The following is an 11,681-nucleotide window of genomic DNA, read 5'->3' as shown; positions in this document are numbered from 1 at the left end:
ACTCCGTTTGGCTCTGTTTTGCGTGCTGGTCCTAGCATTAGGATGCTGGTTGCTCCAGGACTATTCTAAGTTGGTCCGGGCTTCTGTCCCTTCACTCCTTGGGCTGTTTGCTCGGGAGTTGCTCCATGGTTCGGTTTTGTCACTCCTTGGCTTCATGCTTGGGAGTTTGGCACCGTTCCTTCGTTCAGTGGCCCAAGGTCTTGAACCTCGGGTTCCACACCACTGTCCTTTGGACACGTGGCATATAACATGTGGTATGTGTCACGTGGCATAAAGGGGGTTAAGTTCCACTTCATGGTGTTATCCTATGGAAAATCACCATAGGATAAAGGGTCAAAACCACGTGTGCTACACTTGTATTGCTTTTATGCATCTTTTAAGGTGTTTGCAGCTTTTAATCTTTGGTACAACTACTTATCATAAACTTATAAACTTGTATTGCTTTTATGCATCTTTTAAAGTGTTTGCAGCTTTTAATCTTTAGTACAATTGCTTATGATCATCTGTAGTGCACATGGTTTTTACCCTTTATCTTATGATGACTTACCATAGGATAACCACGAACTGGAACATAAACTTTCTATGTGTCATTTGCCAGTGTCAAAGGATAGTAGTATGGCAAGTTTCAAGGCCTTGGGCCATTGAACAAAAGAATGGAGCCAAACTTCTAAGTATAGAGCTAAGGAGTGAAGACATTGGAGTATGGAACGACTTTGTAAGCTTCTGAATTTGGGCTTCCTAGGAGGTCACTCAGATTGTCAGCTCTCTGAGAGCCCCGCTCTACCCCTTGGGTCCGGAAGCTGAGAGCTGTCAGCTCTCTGAGAGCCTCACTCTCTTGACACCCTACCCCTCGGGTCCGGAAGCTAAGAGCTGTCAACTCTCTGAGAGCCTCACTCTCTTGACACCCTACCCCTCGGGTCCGGAAGATAAGAGCTGTCAACTCTCTGAGAGCCTCGCTCTCTTGACACCCTACCCCTCGGGTCCCCTAGTTAACCAACAAAGTTGGACCTGAGACCGCTCCAATACCAAATGTAAGCTCTTGAATTTGGACTTCCTGGGAGGTCACCCAACCCAGTACTATTCAAACCCAAGGATGCTTAACCCCAAGTATCCCAAGACCCTTAACCGATTGGTAAACGGGGTGCACTCTTGTTCATAAACTCTTTCCCTGTATATATTTAAACCCCATGGATCATCTCTCAAGTCGTTCCCTTTGGTTGCTTATAGACTCTCGAGTGTACAGCCCAAGGAGCAAAGGGATAAGAGCATAGAGTGACTTGGAACAATCCTAAAGCATCTAGCATCCCAATAGTAGGCCTAGCATACAAAACGAAGCCAAATGGAGTTTAACAATATTTTAATATACCAATTGACTAATGCAAGGATATGAATACTCCACCAACTAGCATGGTATGGAACTTGGGTTTAAACCCAAGCTAGATACAGAACAAAGATAGGCACGCAAGCGAGAGCTAAACTATGCCTCAGATTAGTCAACCATGCCCGATTTACCCACTATCCCTATTATATATTTGGAACCTACCCCCCCTCCCCTTGGGGAACACACGCTTTGGGCTTTCACCCTTAGCCACCCTTAGTGCTAAGTGTTAATCTTTGGGATAAACTTTAGGACTGAAATAAGACTAACACAAAAAGTATGATAGTGAGGGTATTTAACAAACATGGTAAACTATCATCCAATGATATTGAGGGACTAATCTTAATATGTGAAGGTTTTTGTCACTAGCCAGTACAAGACATAATGAGACAGAAACTCCTTACCGGGCTAAATATGCTTAGCTAATAGCATGTAAGAATTCCATCCTTATGCTTGTCCAGTCTAAACACACTCAAAATGTCTAGTTAACTCCACTAGCACAAGAGGGATTGATAAAGGGTCCAACAATATTGACCTCCTACCGTCATAGCAGTAAGGAAAAAATATCTGAAAGGACTAGCCGACAGGTAACTTTCGATACCCGAAGTCATATTTGCAACATCATCACAATATTCAACTTAAACACATTTCTCCGTATGTTTATATACACTCTGTTGTTTGCACTTCATCATTCATGAAACCATAAAATATTAATAGTGTTGAAGATTTTATTTCAACTTGATATATTTTCTTCAGTAGTGTCCACAAAAGAACTTAAGAATTGAATAAATATATATTTATTTTGAATCATACATAATAACAATAATTGTAGACCATTCAAGAATTTTGTGTCTATGATTGAAGCACACCCAAGAGTATTGTAAATCCATATTTAGTTGCATCTACTTAACGAGATCAACTCCATGTCCAATATCATCCACCGACATTTTGAAAACATGATATTATTCTTCAACTTCAATTTGGATTAATCTTGGAAAAGCAATACTTTGGAAGTTGTAGCTAAACTCATTTTTGAGCTTTAAAACTACATCAAGACTTGGAGGACTTCTAAAAACAAAAATTTCCTTGGGGTTTTCTATCATAGTTTGCATCTAGCAAAGATATTTTAAAGTACAAAATAATATTTCAAATTGACTAGATCTTACTTTTGTTTATTGGTAAGTGCTGAAAGACTATCTAATGTTTTACTCAATTGTTGAGGTGAAAGTGTCATAATGTTTGAAATTGATCATAAAAAATTTTGAAAATCAACTCATCTGCTGCTTTAGTAGTTATAATTGCAAGTCAAGCTTTTAGAGATTGATCTATTACCTTTGAAACAACAGATTTAGCCATATCCAAAAACTCCAAGTATATGTAAACTTTTGAGTTTAGACTTCCTAGCCAAGTACTATTCAAACCTAAAAACACATAACCCCAAATATCCTAAGACACTTAACCAATTGGAAAAGGAAGTGCACTCTTATTCATGGGCCCTTTCCCTATATATTTGAACCTCTATGGATCATTTCTTGAGTCGTTCCTTTTAGTTGCTTACAATCCACCATGCTTCCTTACAAGTTCATGCCCTCGTAAATGGAAGTTGAGAGCTGTAGCTCTTTCGAGAGCCCCGCTCTCTTGACACTCTACCCCTCGGGTCGAGCTTAGTCGGGAGCAAACTGAAGTTACCAGATGTCAATCAACATGTGGTGTGATTTCGTTAGCCAACTAATAGAGTCAGATTTGAAACCGCTCTGATACCAAATGTAAGCTCTTGAGTTTGGACTTTTTAGGAGGTTATCAAGCCCAATACTATTCAAACCTAAGGACGCTTAACCCCAAATATCCCAAGACCTTAACCAATTGAAAAAAGGGGTGCATTCTTGTTCATGAGCCCTTTCCCTTTATATTTAAATCCTTATAGATTGTTTCTCAAGTTGTTCCTTTTGATTGCTTACAGCATATCCCACTTGCCATTAAATAGTTATGCTAACTAATATGAATTATTGTTTTTGTGAATGTCACATTGTTTGGGATAACATGTAGCATGGCCGACCAACCTGAGGCATAGTCTAGCTCCCGCTTGTGTGCCTGTCCTTATTCTGCGTCTGGCTTGGGTCTAAACCCAAGTTCCATTCCATGCTAGCTGGTGAAGTACCCATATCCTCACGTTAAGCCACCGGTATGCCGAAATAGCGCCAAACTCCATTTGGCTCCGTTTTGCGTGTTAGTTCTGGCATTGGGATGTTGGTTACTCTAGAACTGTTCCAAGTCACTCCGGGCTCCTATCCCTTCGCTCCTTGGGCTATATGCTCGGGAGTTACTCCGTGGTCCAATTCTATCACTCCTTGGCTCCATGTTTGGGGGTTTGGCACTATTCCTTCATTTAGTGGCCCAAGGCCCTAAACCTTGGGTTCCACACCACTATCCTATGGACAAGTGGTATGTGACACATGGCATATAAAGGGTTTAGGTTCCACTTCGTGGTGTTATCCTATAGTAAATCACCATAGGATAAAGGGTAAAAACCACGGGGGTTGGACTTACCCACTATCCCTACTATATTTTTGGAACCCCTCACAACCCGGCCCCCCCCCCCCCCCCCCCTCCTGAGGAACACACGCTTTGGGCTTTCACCCCAAACTTCCCTTAGTATCAGGAGTTAGTCTCTGGGACAAACTCAAAACTTACTAAATATGGAATGGCACTAGAATGCAAATTTAGACACAGAACAAACACTATTGTGTTTAGGCCAATCTCTACATTCTGTAGATATGCCAAATGAGCAAATCTAGACACTTTCCATACATAGCATTTGGGATCGAAATGAGACTAGCACAAAGGGCATGATAGTGAGGGTGTTTGGCAGACACAGTATGTTATTATCCAATGATATTAAGGGACTAGTATTAATATGTAAGGGTTCTTATCAAGCCAGTGCAAGACAGAGCAAAAGAGAACTAACAAGCCAGGCCAAGTATGCTTAGCTAAATAGACACTTAGGAATTCCTTCCTTATGCTCATCCGGCCAAGTACAGATGCTAAGCCCAGTTTACCAACACTTGAACAAGAGGGACTAATAAAGGGTTTAGCAATACCGACCTCCTACCATCATGGCAGTAAAGAAAAAGTGTCCGTAAGGATTGACTGACATATAACTTTCAATACCCGAAGTCACATTTATGACACAACATAAAAAATGTAAGCTCCACATTCTCCTTTACATCATAGAAACTTGCAAAAGTGATGTTTTATAAAACCAAGTTGCTCTAGAAGTATATCTTAAGTAAAATATGTAACATATCATGAAATTTTTTGCAATTGAACTTTTGAAATCAGTCGTAGTATGGGCAGTCCAAATTGAAGTATTGAAAGAATCTAGCATAACTACTTCTTTGGACTATTCTAGCAAAGTAGTCAACTCTCATAGGTTTAATCCAAATATACCCATTTTGATCTTGGAATTTTTAGGTAAAAGATCAAAGTTTAAATTAGTGTGCTTGTAACTTTTAAAGGCTTTAGTACCTCAAAAATAGATCCACTATCCATATGTTCTTTTGTATTTGCATTTTTTGTTTAGCCTACTATTAAAAAGCTTACTATTGCTAAGGATGCATATGGCTCTATAAAAGCAACTAAAGAGAACGATTCGAGAGATGATTTATAAAGTTCAAATATAGAGGTAAAGGGCTAATGAATAAGAGTGTATTTGTTTTTCAAATCAGTTAAGGGTTTTAAAATATTTGGGGTTAAGTGTCTTTGGATTTGAATAGTATTAGTTTGAATGACCTCCTAGGAAGTCCAAATTCAAAAACTTATATTTGGTATTAGAGCAAGTCTCGAGTTTGATTCTGCCGGTTGGCTAGGAGAATTGCACCATATGTTAATTAACATTTAACAAATCTAATTTGCTCTGACTGAGCTCGACCCGAAGGGTAGAGTGTCAAAAAATCAAGGCTCTCAGGAAATATTTGGCTCTTAGCTTTCATTCATAAGAGTGTGAACTTGCAGGGAAGCATAATAAATTATAAGCAACCAAAGAGAACGACTTGATAAATGATCTATAGGGTTTAAATATAAAAGGAAAGGGCCCATAAATGAGAATGCGCCTTTCTTCTTTTCCAATTAGTTAAGGGTTTTAGGATATTTAGGGTTAAGTGTCCTTGGGTTTGAATAATACTGAGTTAATGTAAGCAGCCAAAGAGAACGACTCGAGAGACGGTCCATGGGGTTTAAATATAGAGGGAAAGGGCCCATGAATAAGAGTGCACCCCTTTTTCCAATCGATTAAAGGTCTTGGGATACTTGTGGTTAAGCGTTCTTGGGTTTGAATAGTATTGGGCTGGGTGACCTCCCGGGAAGTCCAAATTCAAGAGCTTACAATTTGATATTAGAGTAGTCTCGAGTCCGACTCTGTTGATTGGCTAGGGGAATCACACCACAAGTTGATTGACATCTGGCTGGTTCAGTTTGCTCCTATTGGGCTCAACATGAGGGGTAAGGTGTCAAGAGAGTTGCGGCTTTTAGCTTCCATTCACAAGGGCGTGAACTTGCAGGGAAGTGTGGTGGATTGTAAGCAGCTAAAAAAAATGACTTGAGAGACGGTCAATGGGGTTCAAATATAAAGGGAAAAGGCCTATGAATAAGAGTGCACCCATTTTTCTAATCATTTAAGGGTCTTGGGATCCTTGGGGTTAAAGTGTTCTTGGGTTTGAATAGTATTGGGTTGGGTGACCTCTCAGAAAGTCCAAATTCAAGAGATTACAGTTAAGTGACTTTATGAAAAGTCCAAATTCAAGACCTTATAGGCTCCTTCTCATTTGATATTGAAGAAAAAACCTCTTTATTCCAAATTGCTATATCACTTAAACATACTATAAACTTCTTTAGTTGAAACTTTGTTCTATAGGTACAAAATATATTTTCCCACCTAAAAAAATCTATATCACTATAACTTAAAGTGACCCCATACTTTAAGCCCTTTGTAACGTTATAACCTGATCAAATTAACTTGTGGCTGTTCTAAAGTTCCCTACTCCGAAGTGTATGAATGATATGCAGCGTTTCTTGGGCAAGGTGCAGTATATCGGTTGAAGCCCAAAGAAAGCATATAAAAATCCATTCTCTATTAGTGACTCCATTTTTAATAACAACTCTCTTCTTTGATATCTCATTATCGCCATCCCAACATCATGGATCTTCAACCATACCTAAAACAAGGGAAAATCAAAACACATCTTACAAGAAAAATTAAGTCATTAATAGTAATGAATTCTTACAATTATAACTTTATTTTGTTTTTTCCAAAGTTTTAAAGGTTTCTAGAGCTGATGTCAGCATTAAAATTGGGTTAAGGTTATTGGCAACTAAGGTTTCTAACTGAGAGGATGGCAAAAATTAGCAAACACACAAGTAAGAAGCATTCACTTCTCACTGTTGCAAGAATTGCCATAGCACCACCTAAGCTCATCAAGCTTGCTCAGCTCAAGCCACCATGGCCACTGCACAATAGGGGGTATGGCACCATAACTCCCAAAACTCTTCCCAAGGCTTCTACATATCATACCTGTACATTTGGCAGCTCCTCTAGAAGCTCCTCTGGGAATGCCTATGGGCAGGATCAATGCTAGAGCTTGACAAAGCCCTAGCCAATGCTTCCACATTTCCACATTTTTTTGGTTGAGCTATCAAGCTGGTGATACGTGGGCCAGTCACAACAAGTTTGATTGTACACCCTCCCTGGGTGGTATAAGCCTTAATACATATCAGGACTTACAGTGACATCACTGGGGTAGTTCCTCTTTGAGCTTTTGACTTGCTCTTGAGCATTTCAGTTTGCTCACAACCTAGTGAAGAAAGGCCAGAATTAAAGGCTTTTTTGTTAGTGGGTCACTAGTTTTTTTGCCAAGATCATTTTCCAATCTACACATTGACTAATGTAACACAGATCTATTGACATGTCTGGTTGACATGCACAGTAAGTTAATATGGCTTTCTTGCTGAGACCTCAGTGTAGTAAGACACTTGGTGGCTGTTTCCATGTTCCAAGTCTTGCACAAATCTTAAGAACTGGAATGTAGCTTAGAAGTCCTTTGCTTGTATCCAGTCAAAGAGCTTGAGAGCTGATTCTCCATCCACAAGCTTACACTCCAACAGGCTTTCTAGTGCACACTGATGATCCAAGAATGACCCTCAAGGCACACAATCTACCTTTCTTCTTGCATTCAAAAAGGAACTAGAACAGCTTAATCATCCCCTTTTGTTGCACTCTGTAAAGCTACATTTTGCATCTGCATTGTCAAACACTTGCTAAGAATCCATCAAGTTTGTGAGTTGCGGTTGCAAGTTGGACTTCACTGGCGAACAGTTTGATCTTCATCTACTTACAATATGAAAACTTCAAATTGCCATGGCTTGCTCCAACCACGCAAATTTACCTTAAGTTTCTGAATCACCTTAAGTCTCTAATGAAGGTGCTTAACTTTCTTGTGGCAGAAAATGCAACCGCTACAAGCCATCCTTGACACAGGAAGTTCAAGCAGCCATACCTTTAATCCCATCGTGGAAGCTCAAGAAAAAACTCCAGCACTGAGTTTGAGATGCTTTGGTCCTGAGGGCCTGGAAGAACAACGATCTGAGGTTAGCAAGACAAATCCATAAAAGTTCCAGATTAACATTCGATTTCTGATGGACAGAGTTTTATATCTTGAGAAAAAAGGTGGCAAGAGTAGCTCTAAGTCTAACAAGAAGAATCAGATGATGACATGTTAGTTTCAGCTTCTAAGGACTAAAAGATTCTCTTAAATGTAGCCAGCCAACTCGTTTGGACTACCAACATATTATTCTGTCATTGTAGAAATTTTAGCCAACTACTAATTCTTGAAGAATACTAATGGTTCAGGCCAAACCTCTTCTCCTCTTTTTCTCCTTTGCTGCAAGTATTGCAGTAGCATGCTTCCCAGGTAATTAATTCATGTTGTCATTCACATGGCTAAACACATTTCAAACTGTTAGGAGATGCAACAGTTCAGATGTATAATAGGGATATCAAGCTCATGAGAGATCTCAATGTCGGAGATAGGGTAGAATATGTTTTGCACTTTCGAAACAACATCGCTATTGTGTGCAGGTTGCAGTGGGCAAGAATGTTTACTCTGTTGTCTATGCATTCGGCCATAAGGATGCTCATACAACTTTTGAGTTCGTGCAAGTCCACAGAGCTTTACAAAATATGTTGGAGCTTACTGCAGGGCACTTTGTTCCTATTGAAATCAGTGGAAAACTTGTGTACAAGAGAGCTGAGAATCTCAAGGTTGGAGATATTCTCTGGAAATCATCTCAAATCACTGGTAAGAAACGCTACATAGAATGTTTCTAACAATCTCTTGATTCAGGAACCTCAAAGGTTGAGAAGCTGGGTCTCTACAATCCACTCACTCTCTCCGGCAACATCATGGTGAACAATGTTCTCGCATCCAGTTCGTGCCATGTGCAGCATTCTCCACAAAGAGATATAATGTGCTGCGATTGATTCCTACGTCAACGTTGCTGTGAGTCTTAGTGCCGTATCTACAATATAAAATGCCGCTCCCAGGAACTTTCAAGTTCTCACTGGATGAGGCATCTAGTCATCCTTTGGAAAAGCGTCTTGCTTAGAACTAAAATCTCGCATCCATCGATGAGGAGCTCTTGGATGATAACAAGAAGTGGAGTGCTTTATAGCTCCAGGCAGTGCTCCATGATCGGCACGGCCTGGCGCAAGCTTGACTCTGGAAGAATAATTTCACGTTAATTTGGTTTTGCTTCCAGGGAGAAGAACACACCCTTCTCTGCATGATTTTTCTTCCTTTGCCCTCTTTTCCGAATCATTTCTCTACAGAAGCTTGAGCTTCAAGGAAAATACACCTCTTCTTTCTCACTCTCACCCCCGGCCATGATCTCTTCTATGCAGTGGTACCTTTGATGGTGGTATTCTATTGTATACACCTCTCTAGTTTACATGAACAGACCTCATATATTTGTACAATGTTGGTTTTGAAATTTATAGATAAGATGCTAGGTAATCCATTACAGTTAGATTGCTAAAACCTCTAGAATCCAAGAAATGTTGGAATTAAATGCTTAAGAATTTATTGTGAATATAAAACTATATGCTTCAGAGGGTGTATGTTCACTTGGGATCAATCATGTGTTATCATTCATGTGTTATCACTCTCAAATGTTGAAAAAGAGTATAAATCATATAGGATAGGCTGTCCACTTATACCATCTTTCTCTTCCATGAAACCTGACAAAAATCTCAAGCAAAAAGATGTCATTATCTTTAGTAAAGAAGTTTGAAATTGATAATAGAAACTTACTAATATTTCTTAGATCTAAATGTGTATACTATATGTCAAGACCTCCTCACAAATCTTGTTATCGAAAGAAATAAGATCATTTAACTATTTCAATTGTGAATCACCTTATTATTACTCTAGATTTTTCAATACCAATACACTTTACTTTAGACTCCTGCCATCCTTGCCTAAAAAATGACCCTAATCAAAGGATGAGTAAACATCTAAAAATTTAGTTTTTCTTGACTGTGTTAAATTTTAACTATGGTAAAGTTATTGCATATTTTTTGGTTTTTGTGAAGTCAGATTTGTTAGAAGTCAAATTTAAGACTCTAATATTTTTTAAAATTTGATTTGATAGATTTTAATTTTTTTAAAATTTGGAAGAAAAACTTTTTGAGTATATAAATGAATAAAGCTTTTTGTCTTTCATTCAAGGTTAAGTTTATCAATGAATTCACCAGAAAATCTGGATGAGAGACAGGGCAATCTTTTAGTGGTGACTAAGATCATGAAGGACCCTTTGGAGAATGTGGCTGGGAAAACTTTCAACATCGTTACACTCTTTTACTCTACCCTTGTCCCCAAAGTCCATTCTTCTTCCACTAGAAGTCTTTATAGCAATAGCTTCACACATCGAGGATGGGTATATACTAAGCTCTGAGGATAAAGATAGGTTTATATCGTTTATATTACACTTTGAGTATCATGACAGGCTATATAGCCTATATTTTGTCCCTCTCCAGTTTTGTCACTGAAATCCACTACAAATTCAACAGTTAAAGTCTAAAATACTTCCATGCTCAAGGAAAACTCATTCAGCTAAAGGTGGGGTGAAGTCTCATTTGCAAATAGCAATAGCAGAAGCTTACTAATTATAGAAGAGGTTACTTTAAATGAGAATATATTAAAGACATTCAGGTAAAGATATAATAAAATGTAAATAAGTGATAATTATATTAAAACTTGCTCATTTAAAAGTTACTAATCATTGTCAAAATTCCAAAGTAATTCCTTTTAAACTTATTCATTAGAATCATTTAAAATTTCAAAAATTGGTTCTTTAGCCTTTTTCACTTTGGCTGCTGAATACTCTTTTTCTTATTAGAGTTTTGCTATTTTTAAAAAGCAGAAGACTTTAACATATTCTTCTAAAGACAAAAGATAGCACCCATTCATCTTTACTATCACAAGTGAGATTTATATTCTTGCAAATAGATCCAAAACAATGCCTTTCTCTTGTGGTATAGCATATTAGAAAGTCAAGGAAATTGGTATGAACTTCTAACCTTTTGATCAAGTTGGTGTTATCGTCATATAGTGGCAAAGTATTTTCATCTAAGGACTTGAAGAAATCATCATAGAGGTCCTATTTTTTAAATGTAATAGCAGTGAACTATGGTTTTACCAGCTCTATTTTTAAAGTTAATTTTTACAAAAACAAAGTGGTAGTTTTACTAGACAATTAATATCACACAAAACTTTATCTTTCCCAAGTTTTTCATATATCCAAATAGGTAGTTGCTAAAATTGTGTATGAGCAGTGAATTTTAAGTGCACGCCTTTAAAATTCTTTATGGACCAATGTTGACTTTTCATCTGCATAGAATATTGCAATTCATCCTTTGTCATAAACCATTTTCTAGGTAATTTCTATAGGATAGTCATCTGACCATTGTTGCTATTTCTTCACCTTCCCAAAGTTATTATCATAATTATAAAGAAACACACATAGAATAAGGTGAGCTCCATAGTTTCTCACCATCTAGTTCTTGTGAAATTATGTTAATATTTGATTCAAGAACTTCTTAATTGTTTCTCATTTCCTTTTCGACCCCCTTTGCTTATTGAAAAACTTATAGATCTCATTCATACCAACATTTAGACAGATAACATTAACATCTAATACACAGATAATATGTCCATGTATTATCTGTCTCATTAGTGACATAGGTTATTCGTTG

This window comes from Selaginella moellendorffii, unplaced genomic scaffold, assembly GCF_000143415.4.
Source record: "Selaginella moellendorffii unplaced genomic scaffold, v1.0 SELMOscaffold_122, whole genome shotgun sequence".
In the NCBI taxonomy this organism is placed as follows: domain Eukaryota; kingdom Viridiplantae; phylum Streptophyta; class Lycopodiopsida; order Selaginellales; family Selaginellaceae; genus Selaginella; species Selaginella moellendorffii.
Note: the sequence above shows the minus strand (reverse complement) of the source record.